Source organism: Vitis vinifera, chromosome 9 (genome assembly GCF_030704535.1).
Source record: "Vitis vinifera cultivar Pinot Noir 40024 chromosome 9, ASM3070453v1".
Classification (NCBI taxonomy): domain Eukaryota; kingdom Viridiplantae; phylum Streptophyta; class Magnoliopsida; order Vitales; family Vitaceae; genus Vitis; species Vitis vinifera.
In genome coordinates, this window is record NC_081813.1 from 2,788,319 (window position 1) to 2,794,080 (window position 5,762).

A 5,762-nucleotide genomic window follows, 5' to 3' on the forward strand; every position below is an offset into this window, starting at 1 on the left:
GTGGTACCCCTTCGCCTCTGTCTGGACATGTGCCATTAGATGGGAACCCCAATTCGGCCCCAATAGTCAATAGTCAACTACCTCGTGCTCCTCTAAGAATGCATGACACGTTCCAAATAGGATCCCTGACCGGCTTCCGCGGGCAATCATTCTTCTCCCCACCAAAAGCACACTCGATGGGACATCCCCATGTCCTTTTAGGCGACCTGCTACGCTCTGCACTGCGCTGCCTACAGAATGAGGTGACAAGCAAGATGCCAGGACGCCCCACCAGCGATCCCTATCAGCCGCCTAAAGGATAATGATTGCTCTGCCACCCTCTGTGCAGCCATCATGATTGTGAAAGTCAAAGGACCTTCCTAACATAGATGTGACAAGGCTCCAAACACTATAAAAGCCTTCCCATAGCTCAAAAAAATGGGGGGTAAGACAGTCCACTTCTTGAGTTCCCAAGAAGGGGTATTCTCTCCAATTGTCAATCTAACTAGAGTTTCGGAGGGTGTGTCCGGACAACCTGTCCGAACATCTTTTACAGGAGAGGAGAAAGAAGCCTCACTCTCAGTTGATTGGGCGACGACATCAGGAAGACACATTACTTCCAGTTATCCGTCATCAACAAATCACATGCAACTTTCTTGTGTCTTCAGCTCCCACTGTGTGTGCATTATCCTCCCAACCACCATGTTCCCTTCGTAGTTAGATGAACAAGACTTCATAATTGAGGTTTTTATGCACTGAGTGTTATCTCTAAGAATGAGAAATGTTATGGATGTGAGATAATTTGAGATGTTGATATTGTTTCTTTTCTGTTATTTGATGAGCTGGAGTAGTTAGTGTGGTTGTGAGACTCCAAGCTATATACAGGTCACCATTTTTGTATCCCGGACTGCACAGAAATCTGAATATCAATGAGATAGATATTTTCCTCTGTTTTTCTTTCTCAACACTCTGTTTTGATCCAGAATTTGTAATATGGTATCAGAGCACTTTATGCTTCTGCTTATCTATGCATTTATCTCCATTTTTGTTTGATGGCTTGAGGCAACCAATCCAATACACGAGCTGTGATTGGATCCTCTGAATCGTCACCGATGGAAGACACTGGGAGTCCATTCTATCTTCACAATGGGGATCATCCTGGTCTTGTACTCGTTTCACACCATTTGACTGGGAGTAATTACAATACCTGGAGTAGAGCCATGATTATGGCATTGACTGCGAAAAACAAAATGGGATTTGTGGACGGAACTATACCATGAGCAGCGCCCAACGATCTCCTCTTCAATGCTTGGAATCGCTGCAACAGCATGGTGATTTCGTGGCTCTTAAACTCAGTTTCTCGGGAGATTGCTGATAGCTTAATGTATATTGCAACAAGCTCAGAGATCTGGATGGATCTACGGGATCAATTTCGTCAACGTAATGCTCATTGGATTTTTCAGCTTCGTAAGCAACTCATTGCACTGCAGCAAGGAGGTCTTGACATTAATACGTACTACACTTGATTCAAGGTTCTTTGGGAAGAACTCAAAAACTTTCAACCATTACCAGCTTGTCATTGTGGAGGAATGCAAGCTTGGGTGGAGTATCAGCAGCAGGAACATGTGATTCAATTTCTAATGGGGTTGAACGACTCTTATTCTCAGACTCGGAGCCAAATCCTGATGATGGAGCCCATTCCGCCGTTAGCGAAGGTTTTCGCACTTGTTCTTCAAGAGGAGAGACAACGATCTATCAATCAAGGTTTCTCTTCTTTATTGCAACCCTTAGCTTTGGGAGATTCAAGTCAAGCTTCTGCAAATACTCATATTGGCAGCTCTGCTTCTAAACCCAAGTTTGAACGGCCTCAATGTACCCATTGTGGGCTTCAAGGGCACGCTATGGATCGCTGTTACAAGCTTCATGGGTACCCACTTGGGTATAAGCCCAAGTCAAAGAGTCAATTGGGCCAGGTCCAAGCCAATCAAACCTCCTCACTTGTTTCTAATGAGCCAGCTGCTGCAGATTTGACAGTGGGTGCACTCTCTTCTAGTCAATGCCAGCAACTCATTGCCTTGCTTAGTTCCTAGTTGCAGCGTAGCTCACTTTCAACTGTGGAATCACTACAACAGGGTGGCCCTTCCGTCTCCAGCTTCAGTGGTAAAGTCATTCTGTTCTTCTCTTGTTCTTCAATTCTTGGGTCATGGATACTGGGACAACCCACCATGTTTGTCGCACTCTAAGTTTATTCAAATCCACTTCTCCATCTTTCAATTCCAGTGTCACTCTTCTTAATGGGGAATCTGTAGTCATTACTCGTATAGGGTCCATAGAACTGTTTGATCATTTTGTGCTTGAGAACGTCTTATATGTTCCTCAATTTCGATTCAACTTGCTTTCAGTTAGTGCCCTCACTCAATCCCATAGATGCTTTATTCAATTTGATTCTGAATCTTGTTTTAGTCAGGACCATTTGCAGGGGAAGATGATTTGGATGGGTAAACGCAAGGGCAACCTTTACATTTTGGATCCAACCAACCTTTTTCCTATCTCAGGTGTTTGTAATCATGTCTCTAAGAAAGAACATGAAGTTTGGCATTCCCGTTTAAGACATCTCTCTTATGTTAGACTTAATGTTTTGAAAAATATATTACATTTTAAACAACTCCTTAATGAAACACCTCATTGTTCAATTTTTCATTTAGCAAAGCAGAAACGTTTACCATTTCCTAATTCTAATTCTGTGTCAATTTTTGCTTTTGAATTGTTGCATTTGGATATTTGGGGTGCTTTCCATTTACCAACCTGTGATGGGTTCCATTATTTCCTTACCATTGTGGATGATTTTTTTCGTTTTACCTAGGTGTATTTGTTGAAAGCTAAATCTGATGTTGCTAGCATTTTTCCTGCATTTTATAATCTTGTCCACACATAATATGGTGTTAAAATCAAATCAGTTTGTAGTGATAATGCACCTGAATTAGCTTTCACAGATTTCTTTCATGACAAAGGGATAATGTCTTTCCATTCTTGTGTTGACACTCCTCAACAAAACTCCATTGTGGAACGAAAGCACCAATACCTTTTGAATGTAGGTCATGCTCTATTGTTTCAATCTCATATCCCATTAGCATATTGGGGTGATTGCATTTTAACTACCTCATATCTCATAAATAGGATACCTTCCCCTGTCTTGTCTAATAAAACCCCTTTTGAAGCTTTATATCATAAGGTTCCTTTCTATAATCATCTTCATACTTTTGGTTGCCTATTGCCTATGCTATGGATCTACACTCACTCGTCATCGTGATAAGTTCTCTCATCGGGCAATTCGGTCCGTGTTCCTTGGTTATCCTCCAGGTTGTAAAGGCTACAAACTGTTAAATCTTGATACTAATGCAATTTACATTAGCAGGGATGTAGTCTTTCATGAAGCTTTGTTTCCTTTTCAGACAAATAACCAGGAACCTTCTCTTTCTGAGTTATTTTCTGACAATGTTCTTCCTTCTGCACATAGGAGCACTTTTTCTTCACCTCTTACTTTGGTCAATGATCCAACTCCTACTTTTCCCAAGCAAAATCTTGTCACTACTCCTTCTTGCCCTTCTCAAGTTGCAAAGCCACCCTCTTATCTTCAGGATTATCACTGCTATGCCACTGTTTCACAACCCACTCCTGTTTTGTATCCTCTTTCCAGTGTGCTTAGTTATGATAAACTTTCCTCTTCTCATCGTGCCTTGGTTCATGCTATCTTTTCACATGTTGAACCCACTTCTTTTACCCAAGCTGTTGAAATTCCAAAGTGGTAGCAAGCTATGCAAGCAGAACTACAAGTTCTTGAGGCGAATGGTACATGGTCCTTAACCACCCTTCCTTCTAGTAAACTAGCTGTGGGATGTAAATGGGTTTACAAATTAAAATTTCGAGCTAATGGTACACTTGAGCGTCATAAAGCACATTTAGTTGCAAAAGGATATACTAAAAAAGGTCTGGATCATGTAGATACATTTTCCCCAGTGGCTAAATTGGTAACAATTAAACTTTTGTTAGCTTTAGCAGCTATTCATGGGTGGCATCTCATCCAATTGGATGTTAACAATGCTTTTCTTCACGGTGATTTAATTGAGGAGGTCTACATGTGCTTGCCTCAAGGATATCACCGTGAGGGGGAGACTCCTCCTTCTCCTAACACTGTTTGCAGGTTGCACAAGTCAATTTATGGCCTCAAACAAGCTTCCAGACAATGGTTTGCCAAGCTTTCAAGTGTGCTATTGAGGAGAGGTTTCACTCAAGTCATCCTCAGATCATTCATTGTTTATAAAAAATAATGTTGACTCTTTCGATGCAGTTCTTGTGTATGTTGATCATATCATTGTTGCCAGCAATGATTCTAACAGTATTGCAGATCTTAAATGCTTTATTGATAGTCAATTCAAACTTAAGGACCCCGGACAACTCAAATACTTTCTTGGTCTTGAAGTGGCCAGGTCAAAGAATGGAATCTCTATTAGCCAAAGACACTATGCCCTTCAGCTACTCTCAGAAGCAGGATTTCTGGGCTGTAAACCTGCAAATACCCCTATGGAAGCTAACATTAAGCTTACTCAAGATGATGGAGAGCCACTCAAAGATCCCGAATTGTACAGACGCTTAATTTGGAAGCTTTTATATTTGACAATTACACGGCCAGACTTGTCATATGTAGTGAATCGGCTTAGTCAGTATCTTGCAAATCCAAGGACAGCTCACCTACAAGTAGTACATTGTGTTTTACAGTATATCAAAGGAACTATGGGGTAGGGTCTCTATTTCTCTTCATCTTCAACAGTTTAGCTAAAAGCTTTTGTGGATTCAGATTGGGCTGCTTGCAAAGAAACGAGGAGATCAATTAGTGGTTTTTGTGTATTTCTTGGAGAGTTGCTGATTTTGTGGAAATCAAAGAAGCAAAGCACTGTATCTCATTCATCTGCAGAAGCAGAGTATCGTGCAATGGCTAACGTTACTTGTGAACTGGTTTGGTTGATCTCTCTTCTTCGAGATTTTCAAAATTGAACACAAGCAGCCAGCAATGTTATTCTGTGATAATGAAACAGCACTTCATATTACAGCCAATCTCATGTTCCATGAGCGGACAAAACATATTGGGATCGACTGTCAACTTATGAGAGAGAAGATTCAAGCAGGCTGTCTTAAAACAATGCATGTTTCATCCCAACACCAGGTTGCAGACCTCCTCACCAAAGCTTTGTTCCCAGCTCAGTTCAAGTTTTTGCTCAGCAAGATGGGAATTCACAATTTTCATTCTCCATCTTGAGGAGGAGTAATAGAATCTTATGGCATTTATGTAATTAGCTATTCCCAATTCAGTTGATATTGTTTCTTTTCTGTTATTTGATGAGCTGGAGTAGTTAGTGTGGTTGTGAGACTCCAAGCTATATACAGGTCACCATTTTTGTATCCCGGACTGTACATAAATCTGAATATCAATGGGATAGATATTTTCCTCTGTTTTTCTTTCTCAACACTCTGTTTTGATCCAGAATTTGTAATATATAACAACTTCAGAAACTGCCTTAATGGCTACTCTACTTCCATTTTTCCTTCAAGGACACGGACTTCAATCACATCGTGTTCAGCGTTTCTTATAAGACCAAGAGTCCTGGATCAGCCCCAAGTACTGTAATCTGAGAATGGGCATCCATTGTTTCTGGGCATTGTTTTTGGCCTTGGCTTTGGCCTTTGCCATCATCGGCAAAGCTCAGGACACCACTCTTGTTCCATCC

At 41.1% G+C, this 5,762-nt stretch overlaps 1 long non-coding RNA gene across 1 annotated transcript; it reads left to right on the forward strand.

The window, feature by feature from the left end:
- Positions 1-791: 791 nt before the first annotated feature.
- Positions 792-5,501, forward strand: LOC104880224 (uncharacterized). The gene is made up of 2 exons (XR_002030758.2): positions 792-2,139; positions 4,460-5,501. It is a non-coding gene; the product is annotated as an uncharacterized LOC104880224 (long non-coding RNA).
- Positions 5,502-5,762: the final 261 nt, after the last annotated feature.